This window comes from Mauremys mutica, chromosome 5 (assembly GCF_020497125.1).
Source record: "Mauremys mutica isolate MM-2020 ecotype Southern chromosome 5, ASM2049712v1, whole genome shotgun sequence".
Classification (NCBI taxonomy): domain Eukaryota; kingdom Metazoa; phylum Chordata; order Testudines; family Geoemydidae; genus Mauremys; species Mauremys mutica.
Window position 1 is genome coordinate 79677730 of NC_059076.1, and position 25193 is coordinate 79702922.

General features: G+C 41.4%; 1 long non-coding RNA gene across 1 annotated transcript; it reads left to right on the plus strand.

Moving 5' to 3' along the window:
- Window positions 1–1060: 1060 nt before the first annotated feature.
- On the plus strand, window positions 1061–24443 carry LOC123371991. Its single transcript, XR_006580039.1, has 3 exons — window positions 1061–1233; window positions 14607–14875; window positions 24238–24443. It is a non-coding gene; the product is annotated as an uncharacterized LOC123371991 (long non-coding RNA).
- Window positions 24444–25193: the final 750 nt, after the last annotated feature.

The window sequence follows — 25193 nt, forward strand, 5'->3', positions numbered from 1 at the left end:
GTGGAATCAGTTGAATACATGATAACTCAATTCTCATTTTTCTGGGGGAAAAAATGAAATAAGCATCTATCTCATGGCTGTGGAGAAAAGCTTGAGAACATGATCTATGTGCACCTAAAGGCTCAGAAACTAGAAGGCAAATTAAAAGAATCCAAAACATGATTTATATTTTTAAATCATAATTCTGGGGACATGGTTCATGATTCTTGAATGCTTCAGGTTGATAATACTGTGCAATGGGCCCATACAATGGAATGGTGGCTACCATACTGGACTCCAGGTGCACCTACATTTTGGTGTAGCAGTTTGTTGTTAGCTATGGCTAGCAGTGTCAGGCTGGGATGCTAAAGCTATGCTGTTGCTAGTCCTGTTAGGAGGGGCTCCTGAGGCCTGAAAGGTCTGGCAAAAAGACTCTTATTAGGACCATTCTCCCTGTGCTGTTACCTCTCATTTATTAGCTATGTTGATGTTGATGTTGATGTCAAGGCTGCCCAGAGGATTCAGGGGGCCTGGGGTCTTCGGCAGCAATTCGGCGGCGGGGGATCCTTCCGCTCCGGGACCAGCCGCTGAAGTGCCCCGAAGACCCGGAGCAGAAGAAGCTCCGGGAGCCCAGGCCCCATGGGAGTTTTCCGGGGCCCCCGGAGTGAGTGAAGGACTCCCCGAAAAACTCTTATGGGGGCCCCTGTGGGGCCTGGGGCAAATTGCCCCACTTGCCCCCCCTCTGGGCAGCCCTGGTTTATGTAGTCACTTTGCCAGTTTCGAGGCTTGATAAAAGCAGCTCTCAGACAGCAGCACAGAGACTGGGGAAATTGAAACTTAGACTAGCTGTGTAGTCTGTTTGAAAGACAAACAACTTATGGAGGCTGAATGAGCAGTCGGACTAAAAAACAGAACAACCAGCTCCAAATACTGGATAGCCAGCATGTGGCTGGGACTACCTAGACAATGGGAGCTGAGCCCAGGCAGGCACAGTGCTTGTAGAGAGTTGACTGCAGGGATCAAGTTAGAGCAACAGGAGAATATACAGTTTCTGAGCTGTTCTCTGCTGCAAAGGACCTAAGATGCCATTTTGTGTCTCAGCCTGAGTGTAATGCCTGACAGCTGATTCCTGTAGGCCACCCCTGTACCAGGACCCAGCGGTCCTTGAGCCTGGCCAGGAAACCCTGCTGCACAAAGAAAAGTGAGCCTGAAGACTCTGCCTTGCCAGAAAGGACTGAACACCAGCTGTGCCTGGTAGGCCTCCACTGCACTAGAAATCAGGGACCAGCCAGGGCTTCCTAAAAGGTCCCACACTCTGTCTTTGGGTGTCAAGTCCAGAAATCAGCTAAGGCCTGTTTGTGGGGATGCTTTTGGGGGAGTGGTGGGATTATGTTTATTTTTAATGGCTTTTGAGGGAGGAAGTATTTAATTATTGCAGTGGAATATGTTGGTTTCTCATTTACTTGACATTCACAATTCCCTCCCTGTTCATTTTATTCCTTTCTAGAGTTGCTCAGGAACCACAATTCCTATTCTGTGGGAAATACTGTCATTTCAAATAAACTTGCATTTTGAAATCTCAATTTCCTAAGAAAAATCCACTCCCCTGCTCAATGATTTAGGACTATCAAGATATTTTGTTTTGATGTATTAATCTTACTGTACTTATTTTGATATATTAATATACTCTGTTAAATTTTAAATATAAAAGCCAAAATAAAATGAAACATTTTGACTCTCCTATTGAAAATGTCATCAAAATTTACATAATTCAAAAACATTTTAATTTGATAAAACTGCATTTTTGATGGAAAATTGTTCCACCAAAACAAATTTCAACCAGCTCTGTCTTTTTTCTTTCTTTTAACTTCTTTCCCCAGGAATGAAATGTCTATCATGATCTGTTGGTTCTTTATTCACTGCAACTAGAACTTGTAACGTCACAGGGTCCATGCATTAGTTTATGGACCCATCTCCTAGGTGGAGGCACTCAACACTGAGAGCCCAGGGCCCATTGGCCCAGGAGGGTCACCAAACCCTGAAGAGGGAGGAATAATGGGCTATCCCATAGTTGGGATTGGGGTTTCCCCGAGAGAGTACTGCATATAGAATAGTGCTTAACTCCCAGAGCAGTGGGACAGATGTGTCAAAATTTTCACAAGGCTCTTGAGCTAAAGCCCTAACAGAATGATCTCCCTGCACTCATCCCAGTTAGGACTCTATCCAAACGTGCCAATTAGTGTGTTGTCCACTATGGGGAAAACAGACATATAGGGACTCTGTGATGGGGCAGGGTCTGGGGAGCATATTTGACTTGCTTCAGAAGCCAGGTTCTACTGGGATTTTGGTTAAGGAGAAATTAATTCTGGAATAAACAGGGGCCTGTGACACTATCATGAATAAAATTATTCTTTTGCTGCAATCAGAATTTCTTAAAGGAGCATTAATTTTTATCTACACAAAATTCTTAGGTACATCTATTTGCATCTCTGTACATATGTAAGGATCAGAATGATGTTTCTGGGATTGCACCAGCTGCTTCTGTCAGTTCTATAATTTAGTTAGTGAACTTATTCTTTTACAAATGGTGATTAGTGACAAAATAAATATCAGTCACGTGCCTGAAATCCACTTTCCCCAAGCAGCCATATGAACAAAACATCACTCATATGAATGTTTGTATACAATAGAATAAAAAGAGTGATGTACATGGTTGTATCAAAGATTTAGCATATATGAAATATTTGTTTAATTTTTCCAAGTACATTATTCACTCAGCTCTTGTAAAGAGTTACTTAAAGAATGAAATTAAACAGAACCTAAATTATTCAACAGTAATTGCAAGTGCACTATAAGTAGAAATTTCCACTACATGCATCCGACGAAGTGGGTATTCACCCACGAAAGCTCATGCTCCAAAACGTCTGTTAGTCTATAAGGTGCCACAAGACTCTTTGCTGCTTTTACAGATCCAGACTAACACGGCTACCCCTCTGAGACTATAAGTAGAGGTGATCAGGAATTTGATTAATGTTTGTAGGGTTTTTTTGGTCAAAAAATTCCAGTTCATCAAAACCCAAACTGTCTGTGGTTTCCAGGTTTCTTATTTAAAACAATATATTTTTTTAATTTGTGCTAATTAGATGAAAAATGACAAGTCAAAAATGAAAAAAAAATGTTTCAAAGCATTTTTTGATTCATGAATATTTTTGAGGGTGACTTTTTGTCCTGATTTGAGCCAGGAAAATTTGAACTCTCACATATTTGAGAAACAGTCTGTTTACTGCCCAGTGCTAATCAGGAGATAAGTGCTGTGTAAAACCTAAACTGTCATTATGCAATTTATAATCCTATTTTCTTCACTTGTTAATGTGATTTGTCACTGGAGTGCTCCAGTTGGTTACAGAATGTGAAACCATCTAGGTTAAAAGCCAGATTTACTTTATATTTTTGTTTTATCTTTTCCATTTATCATTTATAATGCTCTGATTACCATAGTATGTAGGCACTTAAGAAAAATTATACCAGTATAAAGATGAACTCTGAAAGTACCAGTGCTATTCACTTGCAATTTTTAGCCTCTTGGAATTGGATTTTTTAAAACTTTTCTCTCTCCTCCTCATTGTTCTCTGGCTTATTATTATGGGAAGGTTATGGGGCAGGCAAGAGACAGCAGGGGTTCAATACTCTACATGGTGGCCATGTGAATGAATTAATTCACTAACATGAATTAGATAGCTGCTGACACTGTAAAATTATTTTTATTATACGTGGAAACATTTAATAGTTTAGGGTATCCTGATTTTTAATTTCAGTTCCACAATAAAATTAGTTTAATTGTTCTGTACTTCTGCCACTGTTAACTACAGTTCCAGTCTGAAACCCAGGTGAAAGAGGAGGGCTCTGCAGTTGGGTTTGCAACCCACTCAGCTAAAACTTCACGGCAAAAATACCATATAAACATAACATCACCAGTGAGATGAGATGGGCTGGAGTGGCAAGATGGTGTCTGATGGTGCTACAGTCTTATACTCAGGAGGTGGAACACATGAATGAGGTGTAGGAATTATGCTGGATAACATCACAGCATAGACCCTGCTGGATTCAGAGCTAGCAAATGCCAGAACAACAGCCAGGCTGAATACAAGACATGTCAGGTGCACGGTAATCCAAGTATGTGCATCAAAAAATGTAGCAGGCAACAGTGAAAAAGGATACATTCTACGAGCAGATGCAATAGTATTGTATGATATGCCTAACCATGATATCAAGTTGATGATATGTGACTTCAATGCACAAATAGGCAAAAATTCTACTGTCTGGGAAGGAGTAATGGACACAGCAGAAGGAGACATACCAACTGATAATGGAAAACGACTCTTGAATCTGTGGCACAAACATCTCAAAGATAAGAAGCAGTCTCTTCCAGAACAAAAGGATTCACAAGCTCACAAGAATATCGCCAGACAATGCAACTGTCAACCAGATAGACCATGCATGTGCATCTCAGAGAGGGCATCTTCTCTGAGGGATGACAGAGTCAGCAGAGGAGCAGATGTTGGCTCAGATAATTATCTTTTAGTGGCCATGTTACAACTTAAAGTAAAAAAAGACAGACAAGAAGAGTGTTATAACAGAGAAGTTCAAGGACAAAGAAAGACATCTGAGATTTCAGATTGCACTTAGCAACCATTTCAGTGTTTTACAGGACCAGGCTGACCAAAGTCAGGAAAACAGTTGGTGAAACTGGGAGAAGAAGGTAATTGAGACATCAGAAGGTGTACTGTGATGCTGAAGAGGCCAGAAGAAAGATGCATGAAGTACATCTGGAACATGGGCTATGACTGACAATCAGAAAGCTCTGAAATACAAAGAAGTACAGTGGAAGACAAAGGCAGAACTCAGAGGCGGATGCAAGATAGAGAAAAAAGACCAAAAAATAAAGAAGAGATGCAGACAAGATTGAAATGCCTGGATTCAAGAGAAGGCTGCAGAGGCAGAAGCAGCAGTACAAAGGGGAGACCTCAAGCAGTCTATAGAATACTGAAAGACTTCTCAGGAAGAATCAGATCATCACAGGTGGTACCCATAAGGGACTCTTATGGCCAGACGTTGAAAACGTATAAAGAAAAAGCCAGATGATGGAAAGAACATTTCAGTTCCATAACAAATTGTCCAGAGCTGATGATCATACACAGGTTTGAGAGAAATCCAGTGCTAAGTTAGAAATAGAAAAGGGGCCAATGAAATTAAAGCAGCCACCAGAGGTCTCTGACAAGGGAAATATCCTGGAGTTGACAAAATTCAAGCAGAGGTACTAAAGGTGGAAGGTGAATTTCTGATTGAGCAGCTAACTAAATATGGCTAAAAGAGCAAGTGCCACAAGGCAGGAAAGATGGTATTGTGACATTGCCAAAAGAGGGTGATCTTACTCAGTGTCAAGCTCTGGTTTCTAGGAGGTCATGCTTGATGGGTTGGAGCAGTGGTCAAGAACAGATACCAAGGCTCAAAGCTGAATGTAGAGTTGAGAACGGGCTGAGGCCAGTGCTAAAACAGGAGTCTAGGGACAGGCTGTGAATCGGAACCAGAGTCAGAGTCCATGGATATGCCAAATCAGGATTGTATGTGTCCGGACGCAGGTCAAAGCCAGGTTGGAGTCCAAAGATCTGGGGGTGAGAGGCAGGTTCAGGGCAGGAACAGGGCTGGAGTGAGGTCAGAACAGGAATATGGAATCCATTGAAGCTGTTTGGGAAAGGCTGGGGCAGGATTTAGGGTAGTCTGGAAGGCTAGCGAGTCTGTAACACTGCAAGGTAGCAGAAGGGTTCCTAGACCAGTGGTGCTGTTGCACAGAGTAAATTGAGGCTCTGGCAGTAACTGTGAAAATCTTGTGCCTGCAAGTCATTTTACCTGGGGCTTGCCCAGGGACAGACTGCTGCAACATGCGTGAGGGATGAATTAAGCTCTGCTGGAGGGATGAGCCATTATAGCTGAGTAAGGAGCCCTGGTCTAGCTGCAGGTTTGTCTCACACTCAGTACATGAACTGGAGAGGTATTGTACTGCTATCAATCCCAGGCAAAGTATTGGTTACAGTTATGCTGAACAGAATGAAGGTGGAAGTGGATGAAATATTATGAGAACAGGTTGGGTTCTATCCAGGTTGATCATGTTGTGAACAAATATTCACCCTTTGACAGATCATCAAAAAAGCTACTGCTTTGCAAAAATCCATCTTAATCAACTTTAAGAAAGCATTCAATATTGTCCGCACAGAGACCCTGTGGCATATTGCTGGAAGATATGGGACACCAGACAAGCTGATCAACATAATAAAAAGCTTATCATAGAATATTAGGGTTGGAAGAGACCTCAGGTAGTCTTCTAGTCCAATCCCCTGCTCAAAGCAGGGCCAACACCAACTAAATCATCCCAGCCAGGGCTTTGTCAAGCCGGGTCTTAAAAAACACCACCTCCCTAGGTAACCCATACCAGTGCTTTACCACCCTCCTAGTGAAATGGTGTTTCCTAATATCTTATATGATAGAAGCAGATGCATTGTAGTGTGATGAGGTATACAAATCCCACACCGGACAACAAGTGTTTAAGGAGCTGCTCTGGCCTCAGCCAGCTCCACCACACCACACCAGCAAGGCATGTGTAATCTGGAGAAAGACCTTAAAAGGAAACCAGAGCAGCTCACTTGTTGACAGACCAGGGAAGAGACTAGACCTTCAGCCCTTAATTCCTGTGGAAAGGGGTAACTAGGGAAGGAGCTTCCCAGATGACTGCTGCCTGATGGCCCATCCCCAAGGGAAAGGAAATCCAGATTCTGATACACCCTGAAAGGGAATTATTCCTCTCTATTTTTTATTAACTTTGTTTATTTGCATTTATTCCCCTTTCTTTTCTTTTTCATGGATTTTCCTGGAAGGGGAGAGACTTTAAAGAGACCTGGTCATAGGGCCAAGTCACAGAAAGAGGTAGGTGACTGCAGAGATGGGACAGCCATCAGCAAAAGACACACAGGGTCAGAGAGCTATTACTCTATGCCCAGCCACAAGGAGATGCCAGCAATGAGCCAACCCCTTCACAGCAGTAAGATCAGAGGTAGGCCTGGATTAGTGATTTGATATTGTGATTGGAGTTAGACAAGGATGTGTATTATCACCAATCCTCTTTCTGTTAGCAACAGACTGCATGATAAAATGGATAGCAAAAGGCATTCTGAATAGTGTAAAGTGGACTAGCAGAGATGAGATATACAACCTTGACTTTGCTGATGACATTGCTTTACTAAGTATGACATGGAGCAGAATGATTGCCCTTACCTCAGAGGCAGAACAGGAAGCAGCAAAAGCTGGATTTAAATTAAATGCAGAGAAAACCAAGATTATGAAAGTACAAAACTGAACAATAGATTCAAAGGTGTACATGGATGGAAAAGAAATCAGACAGGTAGAAGAACGCTGCTATCTGAGGAGTATGATGTTTGAAGGTGGCTGCAATAAAGATATTCATACAAGATTAGGAAAAGCAAACCCCACTTTTGAAAGAATGAACAACATCTTGTCAAATGGAGATTTCAACACCAAGATAAAGGTCAGAATATACTATGTGGTTTTACTGAGCATGCTACCATGTGAACCAGAGACTTGGCCAATGACTGTGGCTAACAAAACAGAGATTGGAAGCTGCCCATCACAGATGGCTGAGGAAGATATTACACATTTTATGGAAATACAAAATAAGAAATGCCAAAGTAAGGGAGCTGACAGAGATTACACATTAGAAAATAGCATCAAAGAATGAAGGCTTAGGCTGGGACATGTACACCATATGGAAGATAGGAGACATGCTAAGCAAGCACTGAATTGGGCACCCAAAGGAGGAAAGAGAAAATGAGGAACGCCAAGGGAGGGAAGTGACAGAAAATACTGAATGCATGAGTATTGCCTGGGAAGAAGTACCACAACTAGTGAATTGACCATAATCTTTGGAGGAACTGAACTGTCTCATGTGTCATCAGCACAGGAGAAATGGTTAGTCTGTGAGTCAGTAGGAAGGAAATGTTAAAACTGTATACGGAGCAGATTTTTAAAGGTATTTAGGCACCTAGTGGGATTTTCAAAGCTGATAAGCACCTAAAACCCATTGAAGTCAAAGTATTTTAGTCATCCAGATACTTTTGAAAATCCCACTAGGTGTCTAAATATTTCAAAAATCTGGCCGGGACCAGTAGAGTTCATTAAATAACTCCCTGGCCCTGAAAAGCAATCTATATAGCACCTAAAAATTGCAATGCCTTCAGAAATGAAAATGTTTGAGACCTGTCAATTGAATGAATAGATTGTTTTCCATTTATTGATACAGTAAATGCAGTGCTCTTATCCCTCAGAGGAGTGTGGTGAGGATTAATTATCTAATGTTTGTACAGTGCTTGAAATATGTAAAACATTGTGTAAAGTACATGCCAAGTATATTTTATGTACATATTGTTCTTAGCTCTTAAGATTATACTTCATTAATGACATCTTTTTTATAGTAACTCAACTAGAAATTCTGATTTGATACTGGGGAAATATCAGCAGTATAACTGTAAAGGAAAAGGGCAGAGCCCTTGTCATTTTCTTTAGAGGTGGTATCAAGTCCAGTGCTGGCCTTGAAAATATCTAATGAAAATGGCTCATATCTGTTAAGATGATAAATAAAGGTTCAGGGTTTTATCAAGAAAAAATTCTGAAATCACTCTGGGAAAAATATTTTACACTGTACATGTTTTTGTATAAAAATATCAACGTATATCATGCTAGGACTGTTCAAGGCACTTTACCAAATGTAACTTAATGAAATCTACAATGAAAGCAAAGGAAGGAGTGCTCAGCTTTGACTTGAAAGAGGAAGAATCCTTGACACCTTTGGGTAAGACTCTCAGAAAGAAATTGCTAAATGACTACAACAGTTGCTTAGTGTGACCTGATTGTTGTTGATACACAACTTATCTTCAAAGTGCTTTACAGACAAGTAATTTCAGATGTTTGACAAGTAAAGTTAGATGACCTTACTTGACAGTGGAAGATTTACAGAAGGACCAGGTCAGAATGTGTTTAATTAATACCTCATAGGGTTTTACAGTCAGTGGCAGCCAGTGTAACTTGGTCACCATTAGTGTTCATAATTTGCTGTATTGAGTGTTGTGACAATCAGGGTCCAGACACCACAAGAGGAGAAAAAGGGTTATGAACCCCAAAGAATAAGCAATTGGATCAACTGGTTGTATACAATGTTATTGTGTATAAATGTCAGGTAAGGTCTTTTATGAAAGCTTGTAATATTCTAAAATCAATGCTTATTCAGAGATATGTATAGGGGTTATGAATATGTGCCTTTATATATAGGGTGACCAGATGTCCCGTTTTTATAGGGACAGTCCTGTTTTTGGGGACTTTTTCTTATATAGATGCCTATTACCCCTCACCCCTTGTCCCGTTTTTTCACAGTTGATATCTGATAACCCTATTTATATCTGCATAGAATATTGTAATTGTAATTAGGATGCAACTACAGAATCATCTCACGATAGTGTGGAGAAGTTATCAGGCAGGGACGGACATCTCCTGGGGTAACTGTTTACATGCAACTAACTGCAAGCACCTAGCACTGTACAACCCAGGGAAAGACAATGGTGGACCATTAAAGTTAATTGAAAGACATTGAAATTGAACAAGGAACCTTCTGCAGAGGATGGGTGAATACCACCAGGAAAGTTTCCTAGAGATCTCTCTGGAGGATTCCCATGAAATCTCATTGTGCATTAGCACCCTATTCTGTCCCACTGCGTAGCTGCACAGGGGAATATGAAGCACTTGGAAACACAGCTAGTCTTATTTCTATCCCTTAACCCACTTCTAGCATATAACAAAGCAAAGGCCAGCTCTACCTCATGTAACCAAGCAGCATCAACTAAAAAAGATCACTTACCTGAGCTCCCTCTCCTGCATCATGCACACCAGAGACAGAGTGCTGGGACTGGCTCAAATCCTCCAGGGTTGAGAAGAGATCCTGGCTCACCCTGGAACTGGATGACCCTGTCACCTGTCCCATCTCATCCTCCAGCTCCACTTCCTCGACGGGGTTGAGTCTGCTGTTGCCACCCCCCTGAAGTGTCCACAGGGCTCTTGGCGGTGGAGGTGGAGTCACCATTGAGGATGATATCCTGCTCCTTATAGAAGTGGCAGGTCTTTGGTGCAACACCAGAGTGATGGTTTGACTCCCTTGCCTTCTGGTACGCTTGCCTCAAATCCTTTATCTTTGTGTGGCACTTATACATGTCCTATTCATAGCCCTTATCCAACATGCCACAAGAAATCTGACTGTAGGTATCCAAGTTCCTATGGCTGAAGCGGAGCTGGGAATGCACAGCCTCCTCTCTCCACAGAGACAGCAGATACAACAACTCTGGTGTGCTCCAAATGGGAGAGCGTTTGCTGTGTGGTCAGCTGGGAAGATGTGATGTGAGCTCTCGACACCGAGCAAACAGGAAGGGGAGGGACAGATGCCCGTGTAACTGGGTGCAGGGCAGCGGAGTTTGAACTGCTGACCAGAGTAGTCAGGATGGGCATTGTGGGACACCTACTGGAGTCCATTTACAGTCATATAACCAAGCGCAATATGTACACTGACACTTTGTCATTCTAAATTTATCACAAAAACTCTAGGATTCTCATCAAGGTGGTTTTATTTTGTTGGCAAAGCAGGAGAGTTTTGTTGGTGGAAGGAGAAAATACCTCCACTGTTTTGTCGACAAAGGCTGACATCTGTTGACTAAACTCTGCAGTGTAGAAAGGCCTCATTTTCTAGCAGAGTAATGAATTTAAGCTCCCAAGCTCGTCTTTTTAAAGTGTTTTGCAGGTTTCCTTTGAGGATGAGGACTGATGGGTCAGATAGAGAGTGGACTAATCTGCCTTGAATTGTCCCTAGATTCACAAGGGAACTCTGGCAACATTCAAAAGTCTAGACTCTGCAGTCTGGTCTCACTCAAGCCATTTCTGTGTCACACTTCCCATTTCCTTCAACAGGAACCAGCGATTTTCCTGAATGCAACTACCAATTCCAATTACCTTAAATCAAGGTTTGTTGGAGAAAGGAAACAGAGAAAATCAATGTAAATAAAAGTTAAGCTGATTAAAACATGTCTCTGGTAGATATAATGCAAATCTTTGCTAGACAGTATACATTGTGTAGTTATTCTGTGTTGACTTACGCAGGATTTAAAGTTCTGAATTCATAAAATTCCATCCCTGCACTCATTCTGACAGGTACCTCCCCATTACTATCAGGGGATAAGTGATGTTCATAGGTCATCAGACTAAATCTGATCTCAGTTGGGTGTAAATGTGGAATAACTGCACTGATTTCAGTTCATTCAAATGTATACGGTGTAATATAGAGTTTAACACATCACTTTCTTCCTGGAAGTGACACTCATAATCACTTGTTTAGGTTTTTTGGTTCTGTCCCCAAGTATCCATCTTCTATTTTGGTAAAACACAGTTTTACATAATTTCACATGAGATAAAAACAGCACTGTCTCTCAACTGTACATGGTCCTGGCAGACATGAGCAACTGGCTGAAACTAAATCCAGGAATGATCAAGGTGATGCTGGTGAGGAGAAGAGAGCACTTCAAAGTAGCTGTGATCTCCTGATGCTATGCTCCATTTGAAGGCTGTTGCTCTCAGATTAAGATGGTGCACAGCCGTAAAGTCTGAGAGATACTTCACAGTTTCTGGATACCCAAATAACCACAGCTACATTTTAAAAATCACCTTTCGACTTACAGCTGGCAAAGATTTGAGACAAAGATCCTATTTGTCTCAAATGTAACTGTGGTGAGCCACACATCTGTTAGATTCTCCAACTCATTCCTTTAATTTTAAAGTCACAAAGCATAGATCATGCTGATTTCATGTGATCTCAATCATTAAAAAAGAAGATAAACATTTCTAAAATCTTGAAAGATACGTGTCTAACAAGCAAAACTCCAACTCTTTGATTCTAAAAGTAAAATTGCACTTTATGCAGGAGTTCTCTATGTTGGATACTTGAATTTTGTAGGAGAATCTCTGCTAGATAGTCTCCAGTGTTGCAGAACTTTTAAAAGTACTTCACTGAATAGAAACTTTGGGATATCTGGAGATTATAGTAGTCCAAAAAGGAAACTGCTTATTTACTCCAGAGAAATTCTGGATACTTTTCCATGTTTTTACCAGGAGCTTGATAAATCTGAAGTATGTCTTCAGACCAGAAGCTTCTTGGCAGTTCCTCTTGCTGGGGGGGAGCTCTAATATTATAAAGCAGTTATATAAAGCTCCCAGTTTTATTTGAAAAAATGCACTTTAGATCATATAAGTATTTGACTAAACCCCAGTATCTTTGAATCTGGGTTTCCACTAGAACAAATGCTGAACCAACATTTGTCTGTTTAAACAAAGGAACCTCCTGCAGAAGGTGTCTCTTACTGGCCAATTTCATTTGATTAATGCTGATACAAAAATCTTTATTGCAAGTTCTGTTTAATAATTTACTTAAGTTATTTCTCCATTAATTAACCGTGTGTAGGTTGGCTTTATGCTGGGGTGATTTCCAATTTTTAACATTAGCCACTTGCTTACTATAATTTTGCATGTGGCATAATTCTTTCAAGATCAGGGATCATTTTGCTGAATGTGGAAAAAGCATTCAATCAGGTGGAATGGGCCTACTTGCTTTTTAAGTGTTAAAGCATGGAAATCTTACAGTTTTAACTTCAATGGGTCCTCAGACTTTGTCTCTCCCCTTAATTTACTCTTTTACTAATCATAGGCAAGGAAGTTTTCTCAGATGTAGTCACCTCATACCTGGGATTTTTTTTTTAATTTATGATTCTTCTAAAATTAGTTTTCTAAGGGCAATCATGCAGAAATGTACTGCAGCACAAATCATGAACATACCATTTCCTGAACATTGTGTAATAGCTTTTTATGGACTTTATGCTGCTGCCTTTCCTAACACTGAATAGTACATCGTTCCATGAATGGTTTCATTCTGATCAGTGAACCTGATTTTCTTGGATAATAATGCCCCCCACCCAGTGACAAGCATCATGCTGCTGATTAGGCACTACCAGGTATAAAGCTTCCTGTTCCTCTTCCACGCCTTGTCTGAGCAACTAGTTGCTAGGCCTGGTGCTGACCAGACCCCTGCCTCCTCATTTGGTTCCCACTACAAGTTCCTGTTACCACACCTTCTTCCTGGTTCCTGCTTCCTCACTCTAGCTCCAGTTACTGACTCCAGCATGACCCCAGGCATGACTGCTGACTCTGACTCATGCTTAATCCCAACTTTGACCTATGACATGTCTTCTGACCATGACCGTGAATCTATCTCTGGCTTTGACTATTAGGTCAGACTGCCTCATTACAGGATATGCTCAAGGGCTAAGTTTTAGCCTAACTCTGCTCCTATTGAAACCAACAGTAAAAGTTCCATTGACTTTGGTGGGACGAATGGTAGACCAATACTTCTGAAAATCCCACCCTAATTCTGCAAAAACACCTATGACATTTTCAATTATGTCCTTACACTCTGTGAGTTGCTTAACTGTTATATATATAGGTGTTTTTATATATATAATGTGCCAGGAGTTTTAAATGGGAAAAAGTCCAAGCAAGAAAGAGAGTGCAGAACCTAGAGTGGGAAAGTCCAGAGAAGCAGAGTTTAGGACTAAGAGTCCTGAGAGTAGACAGAGCTCAGAAGGAGAGCAGAGCGGGCTTGAGAGCTTCAGGGGTGGGATGGCCTGAAGGAGGGAGCAATAAAAGTTCCCTAGTGGTGAGCAGTGGAGCCAGATCAGGCTGGTTAAAAGTAGAAGGCAGTTGTGGGATAACCTACAATCTTCCCCAGGATGGAGATCCATGGTCAGAGAGAGCTGAAAGCTGAGAGCAGCGAAGGCGGCACCGGCCAGCTCTCTAAGCCAGAGGGCCAGAGAGGGCTGAAGTCTGGGGAATGATGGACAGGTGAACCTGCTGAAGTCTCCAGGCAGGAGTTTAAACCATAACAGGGAAGAAATCAGGTGGTGGAAGCTAGGGGGGCTGGTCAGAGGCCTTGTGAGAGACCTTAGAGCCTTACCTGAAAGGAAAGGCATGGTGAGACATGCCAGAGCTGTACTTGTGATAACTGGGCTGATGAATTTACCCTAAAATTAGGGTAAAATATATATGAACATTCATAAAATGTCACAATAACTATAATAACTGCTGTGGAAAGTAGGTCAAGTTGCTTTCAGTAATGAATGTTATAAACAGGAGCAAGAGAACCAGACTGAAACACTAAATCAGTTCAAGGACTATGTTCAAATCATACTTGGTAAAAATGGAAGATATGGAACAGGAAATCAATGAACCAACACTGGTGTGTTGGATATTAGACCTCATTATTTGTAGACAAAACAATGAGGGATGGGTATTCCACCCATCATTCCCTTTTTTGGGTCCTTAATAAAAGAAACTTTGGGGAAAACAAAGGAAGAACAGACAGTGGCTACCAGAGCGAGCTTCACCATCCTAGCTGCCACTCCCACTGTTTCTTTCCCCAGGCCTTCGTCATCCTGAACATAAGAGTTGTTCTGACCAAATCGGGCCAGAAAGAGAAATACAGGTGATATCACCACCCCTGTCAGCCATAGCTGAATCCGAAACTGCAGCTGAAATGAAAGGGATTGGACTTTAACAGCAGCTTCAGCTCATCTCAATTAACCTCTTCTCCCCAAAAGAACAGTTATTACTGTTTTGATACCATCTACAAAACTGTCAAATGAGGTTACCTTTCTAAAAGCTCTCTCCAGCTAAAGAGAAAGGGACCAAGGTATGTTATTAAAATGAAAGCCTTATTTAATATATTCTATTTCAAATGTTTTCACTATTCTTGTCTTTATATTTAAAGGGATGTTTAATGGCATGTTTGCAATGGTCCTAAGCAGGCTGAAGTCTCAGTATACCAAACCCTGGACCTTGTTTAACACTGTTTAATGTTGGATAGTGACTGGGTTATGTTTTGAGCCCTGAAAATCCATGGATATAAAGCGGATATCCATGGAACATTTTTATGGATTGTGGATCGGATGCGGATACAAATTTTGTATCCGTGTAGGGCTGTAAATATAGGATCTCAAAGGCTGGGAAGCAGCTGTCTGCAGCTCATAGCCTATGAGGCTGCTTCCCCACCTTCCAAATCCAATATTACCTTTCCCCTGTATACAGAGAAAGGGATGGTGATCGATCAAGATAGGCAGCAAAATCCCCCATCCTCCTCTTGCCACAGTTTAAGCAGCCAAGCAATTTAGGAAACCTCTTCCAACTTCATTGCTATATCAGGTCAGCTGGAGAGGGAGGCAACTTCTTTTCCAAAGTGAGTGAGGAAGCTGTACTGACTTACTTTGCAGAAGCAGCTGCCTCCCTCTCCAACTGACCTGCTACTGCACAAATTAAGCACTGTATGGGCAGCTGAAGAGTACTTTCACTACCCTTCTGCAACCCTAACCCTTGCACCTCTGTCCTGTGCCCCTCACCCCTGTACTCTCCTCTTCATCCCTAACTGCTGCACTATGCTCCTAACCCTTGCCCTCCCCCTGCCCCGTGGGGAAACTGACCTGGAGTCATGGTGCACCTTTTGTTCCTCCTGGCAGCCCCCAGGAGGATGACCTGCCAAGCCGAGAGGTGCCAGGGCTCAGCCTTGGCAAGTCCTGGAAAAAATTAAGCATTGTAGCTCTGCAATACTGCTCCCCTTGCATGCTTCCACAGGGAGAACAGTGGCTGGTGCAAAGAAACTGGGATTGCTAAGCTCCAATTGTGCTGACTTTATAAATCACACGCTAAATAGGCAGCAGATTTTTTTATCGTTCATGTGTCATTTTGAGCATTATTGACTTGAGATGTTAATTTATTATTTTTAATGTAAAAGGATATTTGTTCTGATGCCAGTTGTATAATAAGATTGATGTTTAAAATAATAACACTAATAATAATAGCGCACACATTTATAAAGTCATATAGCTTAGACACTTTTCCTGAGAGGCACTCTGTGGTGCGGGTGGGGTGCAGATGCGGATACAGATAAAGATGGCATGCGGATTGCAGGTCAGATACATATTGATTCTTGCAGATGCAAATCAGATGCAGATCCACATTTTTGTATCCATGCAGGGCTCTAGTTTTGTTAACACCTTTGCAAATTAATACAACAGTGTTGCTGGACTGTTGGGACTTGAAAAAAAAAAGAATGTCTTGAATAACTTGATTTTAGTAAGGGGTTTGAAACAGTCCTACTTATCATTCTCATAAGCAAGCTAGGGAAATGTGGTCTGGATGAAATTACTATAAGATGGGTGCATAAGTGGTTGACAAGCTGTATTCAAAGAATAGTTATCAACTGTTCACTGTCAAACTGGGTAGATGTATCTAGTGGAGTCCTACAGAAGTGAATCCTGGAGGTCCAGTACTATTCAAGATTTTCATTAATGACTTGGATAATGGATTGGAGAGTATGCTTATAAAATGTTCAGAGGACACCAAGCTGGGAAAGATTGCAAGCACTGTGGAGGACAGGACTAGAATGCAAAACGACCTTGACAAATTAGAGAATTGGTCTGAAATCAACACGATGAAATTCAATAAAGTAAGTGCAAAGTACTTCACTTAGGAAGGAAAAATAAAAGGCAAAACTAGTGCACTTACTAGTGCATGATCCACTATAACTCTCAGATCACAAATTGAATATGAGTCAAAAATGTGATGCAGTTGTGAAAAAGGCTATCATTCTAGAGCGTTTTAACAGAAGTGTCACATGTAAGACACAGGAGATAATTATCCCACCCTATTCAGGAGTGATGAGACCTCAGCTGGAGTAGTCTGTTCATTTCTGGGTGCCACACTTTGAAGAAATTGGAGAGTGCAAAGAAGAGCAACAAAAATTATAAAAAGTGTAGAAAACCTGATTTATGAGGAAACATTATAACAAAAAAACTGGGCACGTTTAGTCTTAAAAAAAGAAAACTGAGAGGGACCTGATAACAGTCTTCAGATATGTTAAGGGCTGTTCTAAAGGAAACAATGATCAATTGTTCTCTGTGTCCACTGAAGGTAGGACAAGAAGTAATGGGTTAGTCCACAGCAAGGGAGGTTTAGGTTAGCTATTAGGGGAAACATCCTAACCATAAGAGTAGTTAAACTCTGGAATAGGCTTTACAGAACGTTGTGGAATCAACTTTATTGGAGGTTGTAAAGAAGAGGGTGGACAAACAGCTGTCAGGGATGGTCCTGCCTCAACATAGGGGGCTGGATTTGATGACTTCTTGAGTTTTCTTCTAGCCCTTTCTATGATTCTGTGATACTGCTTGGGCTGTGCTGGGGAATTCTGGATTATGGTTCTGGAATTTTAAAAATAAATTAACCCCACAAAGGGCTATTTATACTTGGAAAGCTACGGTGTGGAGTTAATGGGGACTCTGTCAAGATAGGGAAAACTGAGGTATTTCCACTGGTGGTTGTGCCAAGGTCTGCGACGCGAGGGTTCACTAAGTGGGGATTCCTTCTTACATATGGTGGAGAATTCAAGCATGCAATTGGCCCCTGGAAAGAGGGGATATTAGAAGAGGGAAATTGAGAATGGGCTTCTTTCAGGGTCATCTGGAAGCAACTAGGTGGTGCCCTGCAGGTGGTTAGTCTGTGCAAATGAAGTGAACCCCAAGAAAACGTTATATTAAAAGATTATTTTTCTTGTCCTAATCAGGACACTTCATAGTTTAACCTTTGTAATAATTTAACCCCACTTGTATGGGGCTTGTACTGGAATAATTCAAAAAAAGTTTGATAAGAAAACATATGGAAACAGAATGTATCATCCTGAACAAAGATTAAAGAGCCTATGAACAACTAGATATTATGGAGATTTTTTCTGTGACCAGAGGATCTTCTACATTTTGTTGTACTCTCTCGGCATCAAGAAATGGTGGTGCACAATAGAAATATGAAACATAAGCTACCATGTCTAATTTATATAGTGGATAAAGCAGAGAGCAAAAGAAAAATGCTTCTAGTATAAAGAGAATTTGTAATACTTAAGGGGGGAAATGTTTATTTCCCACAGCACACTCTTCTTCAAAGAGTACAAAACAAAGATATTTATGTAAGACTAAGTTGTAAGACTTTAAAAAAATGTAGTGCTTGTCCAGGGAGCAACCCACAGGTTAGAGGTGCCCCTTTAGCACCTGGGCATGACCAAGTCTGGTTTCTACCTCTCTAGTGCCCCCCACTGGATATCCAAGGTTCCCCTTCCTCTTTGATAACTTGGCCCTCCAGCCAAGTCATATACCATAGCTTCCCAACCTAACTACCAGCAGAAATCCTGTTCCAGTCTCTTAGGGGACCCTATTTCAGGCTCTCCATATCTGGAATTTCTGTTTCCTGCTGGCTTTCTTTCAGAGTCAACCCCAGGTCTCCCTCCTCTCTTCTCTCAGGCTTTGCAAGCTTCCCAGCCTACCTCTCTTAGGGCTGGTCCACACTAAGAAGCAGGGTCGAACTAGGGTACGCAAATTCAGCTACGTGAATAGCGTAGCTGAATTCGAAGTACCCTAGTTCGAACTACTCACCCGTCCAGACGCCACGGAATCGAAGTCCGCGGCTCCAAGGTCGACTCCGCCACCGCCTTTTGCAGTGGTGGAGTACCGGAGTTCGAACTATCGCTTCCGGAGTTCGAACTATCGCGTCCAGATTAGACGCGATAGTTCGAACTCCGAGAAGTTGAACTCACCGCGTCGACCCGGCTCGTAAGTGTAGACTAGCCCTTAGACTTCCTACTTAGCCAGGAGTCCCAGCCTCCTGCCACCCAAGCCTCTGTGCTTCTAGCTAACTGTCTTGGCCACCTAGGCCTCTGTCCACCATACCTGGTTGGGCTTTCCCCCGGTACTCTGAGGGCTAGCTTCCTTGTAGGCCTGCTGTTGCAAACACACCCCTTTCCCAGGTGTACCAAAGCAATCCCAATTAAGATCACACACATCCCTGTTCCTGGTGTTATAACGCAGTCCTAAGTAAGACCATCTTGGTTTCATTAACCTTTTTGTGGATCCTGTTCCTTCTTACAGAAACTCCTCTGGGGGTGTGAGGTGGGGTTTACTCTTTCAGCCCTAGGGATATGTACCAGCCTCATGATAGTGCTCATCTATATAGAAGCAGATACACAAACTTTCATTACTCGACCAGCTATCCCTGTTCAAACAGAGAACTAATACATTTTATAACAGCAGCCCTTTCTTACATCCTGCACTTTATGCAATTGTTTAGTGCTTATTTATTATTATTGATTTCCAATTAATTAGCAATTAAAGATCTGGGGGGATAGGGTATAGTACCAGAACCAGCCACAACAGAATCAAGGTTGTAGAGTCCATTATCTGGCTGAGAACCCTGATGAGCACAAGGATGCCACTCACACTGAGGGCAGAGCAAAGCTTTCCCCACTTTTATTGCCACAATTAGTAAATACACAAATGCTTCAAACCACAGGAAAAAAATAGCAAAAATACAGAGTTAAAGTAATATCTTATACCATTCCTCACATATATTCACACCCTTCCTTGGGGATCTCATGGTAAGGGACAAAGGGCCCACTCTCTCCTTAACATGCCTAACAAGGCCGATGTTCTAAATTCCCCCTTTACACCTATCATGGGGCTTAGGGGCTGTAATTAATATTCATACAAATGCCCATCCTCCTTGTCCATATTTAACTTCTTCACCATAATAAAATTGGGCTGTCCTTATCCTCTAGGTTAGTATATTAATGATTTTATCTTATTACTATGCATGTCAATTTGTTGCCAAGGCAAATTCATAGTTAAGCATCTCCCAATGTTTTTTTGCTAAAATACCCAAGCTTAGTATCAGTTCAATGTTCCTGTGGTTACCTGGCATCACTTTGTTCAAACTCCTCCCACATATCTTGAAGCCAAAGTTCATAGGCCTCAAAGCTATGCTAACTGCTTAAGTTAATGCCTTACAGGATAGAGGCCTGTAGGTTCCCTGTATTACTGCCAAGTAAAATGCTAACACTAGCTCTATAGGCTATAACATGCCCTGCTTTTAATCTCCTTGGAAGTTCATTGTTTGATTTCTCCACTTTTAACTCAATTTGCCCACAAAAAACAAACAAATAATAATAATAAAAACCCCACATACGAAGCCTCTCACATTCTTTCGAATTAAGATCTCAGTAGTGAAGAACATTGGGGTTGAGAGGTAATGCACATAAGATGCATTCACTGACTCTTTGGTCCCCATTAATATTTTACCTTGGAATAGTAATGTTTATTTAAGTAATGTCTAACATATATATCTAATTACACCACTGAGGTCTGTAGATTATTTTATTTATTGTTATTGAAAGTTTATTCTATGAAGCGTCACTAATAGCATTGCATGTGGGCCAAGTTGTTCTAGGTTGATCTCTGAAAGTCCTGGATATGGAGTCTCCTGGATATGGTCCCTGTCCTAAAAATAGGGTGCCATCAGCTCTAGAAGGATAGCATAAGTCCAAATAATGCTCTACCATCAACAGTGGCATCAAAATGCAGAAGTAGTTGTAAATATGTGAATTATATAGCGTGGTAGCATGGGTATCTCAGTCTTGGACCAATCTGAGGCAGACTTAACCCAGAAGCCTGAATGTGCTATTTAGCACATTCTTAAAAAAAAAATTACTCTTGGTTCCTCTGTGCATCTGTGCATCCTGTGGTTACTTGAAAATATAGTTACATAACTTCAAACAATCAATTCTAGAAGTAAATCATGTGTCAAAGCAAACACTTGTTGTGTAGGCTGTCTGAAACAGGATGAGCAGCTAGCAAATACAAGAAATAATAGCAATCAAGTGAATTTTTGTTTGTGTATATACTTCAGCTATATAACGGTCACTGTTCCTGACTTTCAATGTCCTGTATTCCCATTTAATAGAATTAGTCACATGCTGAGTTGGTCTCCTATCTTCCCTTGACCTTGAAGAAACTCAAGCACTGTTGACATTGTTTTATGATCTTTATCTACTCCACCACACCCCTACCAGCTTGATTGTTTTGATCAGTGTTGTTTTTCTTTCCCCCTTTCTTCTTGGAATGCACCATTACAAATGAGATTCTTCTATTTGCATCCATTGTAACAAACTTTACCAAGATGGAAATAAAAGGCTGTAGACTTATTGGAGGTAATTCATTATTTCTCCAAAATATCCAAGTACAGGCAAAGATAGTCAGCATCAGCCCTGAACTTGGAAAAATTAGGGTCTGGTTTCAATCTTCTAGGAAAAGTTGGTCTTTTTGCCAAAGCAATGGTCTGGGAGTCAGAAGGTCTGAGTTTTATTCCCCGATCAGCCAACAAAATTCTTTTATGACTTTGCTTATGTTTGCTGTACTTCTGTATTTGATTGGTAAAATTGATATAATAAATGCCCTGTAAACTGTAGCGGGGTTGTAACTGGTGTTCATAAAGTGCATTTAAATCTGCAGATGGAAGGTGCTATAGAATTGCTAAGTATAGAGTGGAGAAGGCTCTAATCTCCTAATGAGTGTGGGAGTGGGAGTGGAAGTGGAGTGTTGTAACCAAGCCGGACGGATTGTTTCCTAGGGAGTAAGCAGCAGTGTGTGCTTCTCCTAGCCCCACTCGGGGCAATGGTGGCAGCATGAAATGGAGCAGGTTCTCTAACCTCCTTCCTGTCAGAGAAGAGATTATTAGAACTGAGGTTTGCATAAGGAAAGGGAAAGTTTACATATGGACTTGGTGTGTCTTCCCTTTGACACCAACCATGGCTCAGTCAATGATATTCTGGTTGGTAAAGAGGGTTTTTTTCCCAATTATCACCTAGAGGCATGTCCTTTTGACCCAGCTGTGACCAGTGGGGCACACTACTGATGTGATGGCAGCACAGTCTCAGAGACCCCTAAAATGGCCAATGTTTCTTTAATTTTCAACACAAAGTTAGGTAAAGATCAATTTTCTGAGGTTATTAATGGCTTATTTCCTTAACTCTAAAGATCACATACGCAGAGCACACAGCATCCCCACATATACAGGCTTCTATAATTAATATCATTACATTTTTCCCACCAGGCTTAGTTCTAGCTTTATTCTAACAAATTATTTCTTGAAGAATACTGGGAATTCTGACTCATCTTAGACTGATGACAATACTCTGGTCTGAAATGCCAGTACAATAGAGCACCAATCCCAAATTAGGGGCTCCTGATGCTATCACAACACAAATATTAATAACAATGGTCCTGAGATATTGGAGTTATTTCCGATACCTACAATAGGTAATAACTGCAGTATCTCAATTCCACTGTGTGGTAACTGTTGGCAAATAGTAGCTTGCTTGTCACCATAGTAACAGAGTGCCCTCTTAAATAAAAATAATCTGACATTTCCCCCCTACTGGTCCTCATCACCATGAGAGGTCTCATCTTTGCTCTGCAAAACAATATGCTTGATGTCTCCTTTCAGTGGCTTGCCATTTTTTTGTTTTACAGATGACTATGTGTGGTTGAGTCTGCCATATTTTGTTCGCTATAAATTTCAGCCTCACAGTGTTTGTGACCTGATTGGACATCAGCAACATATTCTCTCTTCTTCAGGCAAGACCCTTCAACTACCATAGTACTCACTGACTGTTCTTGCTAGAATTCACTGTGGTGCAACTAGAATAATTTTATTTTACAAATGGCACTTGAGAAGGTTTTCCTACTATAGTTTATCTGTTCTCAAGATTAGTCTATGTTGATAATCTCTGTCTGAGTCTGTTGTTCCTACAAATGGCAATAGGCTGAACTTTGACAATATCCTCTTGCAGAGTGCCATGATATAGTGACATTTTTGTGTGAATTATGACTGAGCTTTTTTTTTAATGAAACAATCTATAGTGTGTGACGCCAACTGCCATACTTGTGAAAACTGGAGTTCTCAAATACTATATTCTTTTTAATAAATGTAAAAAGAAATTGTCTAGATGATCCATGGTATCTTTCTGGGAAGGAAATGATGTTTCTAGTCTCAAAGTTTCAAAAAATCTTTTGGACATCTTGTTCAGCAAAGTTGTAACATCACGGAATCTTGCTGGCTATCATGTGTCACTTCTGCTGCTTCTGTAAAGTTTAGAACTGTCTTACCATTTTTTTCCAGCATTTTTGCTGATCAGGGACCCTTCAGATCAACTGGAGGGACAGAAGCACCTCATTACTGCTAATTATATTTTGTATATCATATGAATAATAGCTAAACTGATATTACTGGTATAACCAAAAGAGAGTTCTCATTAGAGCAAACTTGCCTGTGAAATCTAACCAGTTCCACTTCTCTGACCTATTGTGTCTGTCAGAATTAATCTTTATATTTTTGTCTTCATTTCACACATCATTATTTCAGTTCCTAGCTTCTGCAATTCTATGGCTACAGCACTAATCTCTTGAGCATTATGCTAGCATTTGTTCCCTTTAATTATCCAATTAATTGCTGATTAACTACACATCTAAAAGTACCTCTTCTGATCTTAAACCTTGTCTACTTACAAATTTATATCAGTTTAGTTTAAATGATCCATTTAAACCCATTTAGTTAAATCTGTTCAAATCCCTGTGTAGACACTCTTATTTTGGTTTTGCTTAAATCTGTTCCTAATCAATTTAAGCTAAAATTAAATAAATCTGTTTTAAACCCAACTAAGAACATTCACACAGCCTCTGGCACTGATTTAACTAAATTGCTTTACAATTGCCCCTTAGACTCAACTGTGAAATTTTGAATGGAGAGAAGCCCTTTGACAACTCTATAGTAGTAGCTTTTAGTACTCAAGTGATTAGAAATGAGTGAACCATTTAGAAAAAATGAAGTAGAGAGAACCTTTACTGGTCTCCCTTTCTTGGGATTTTGAGAGGTCTCTGGAGAGCCCTTCCTCTACAAGATGGTTTTTGAGAAGAGCTAGCCAGCCTAATCCCACCTTCAGATAACAGGTCAGCCTACCTTCTCCCGTTATCAGCACCTGTGTAGTAGAATGCAGTAGCCTCTAAAGTGGCCCCACTGCTACCCATCTCTTTGCTCTTACCAGTACTTGGGTCTGTTCTAATGTACACCATGCATTCTGAATTCCTGTGTACACTGAGACTTGAGAGATATTGGGTATGCCCCCAGGTGCAAGTAGTAGAGAAGTACAAGGAAGCTGCTCATCTGGAAGAAAGCAGCTAAATCAAGGTTCAGTAGAGGAGGAGACTACATCTATTCCCCAACTACAGCTGCTGCTGCCACCACCAAAGACCTGCCTACTTCAGAGAACAAGAATGTGCCCCCAGAAGTCTGATCTGCTCCACAGGAGGAGAGAATACTACCTGATTGGCAACACTGAGGCCTTGTCTACACTACAGGACTATTTCGAATCTACTTAATTCGAATTTGTGGATTCGACCTTATGAAGTCGAATTTGTGTATCCATACTAAATACACTAATTCGAACTTCTGAGTCCACATTAACGGGGCCGGCGTCGACTTTCGAAGCGGTGCACTGTGGGAAGCTATCCCACAGTTCCCGCACTCCCCGCTGCCCATTGGAATGCTGGGTAGAGCCCCCAATGCCTGCTGGGGGAAAAAATGTGTCGAGGGTGGTTTTGGGTAACTGTCGTCATTGAACCGTCAATCACGCCCTCACTCCCTCCCTCCCTGAAAGCGCCTGCGGGCAATCTGTTCGTGCACTTTTCTGGTCAGTGACAGCGTGGACGCCACAGCACTGCAAGCATGGAGCCCGCTGCGATCCTCGCCGTTTTCTCCTCCTCGCACTTTATCGTCCACCTCTTCCACATTCAGCTGCTGAGAAATTGGGCTACTTTTCAATGGTTCTGCAAGCACTGGGGGACCATAGGGGACGTTTTACCAACATGAACGTCGTATGGCCGGGCAAGGTTCCTGATGCGTGTGTTCTCAGGAACTGTGGGCTGCTCAGACGCCTGCTGGAAGGTAGTTTCTTCCCGTACCACGAAATAACTGTTGTGGATGTGCATTTGCCTATAGTGATCCTCGGTGACCCAGCCTGCCCGCTAATGCACTTGCTCATGAAGCCCTATACAGGCGCCTGGGACAGCGACAAGGAACTCTTT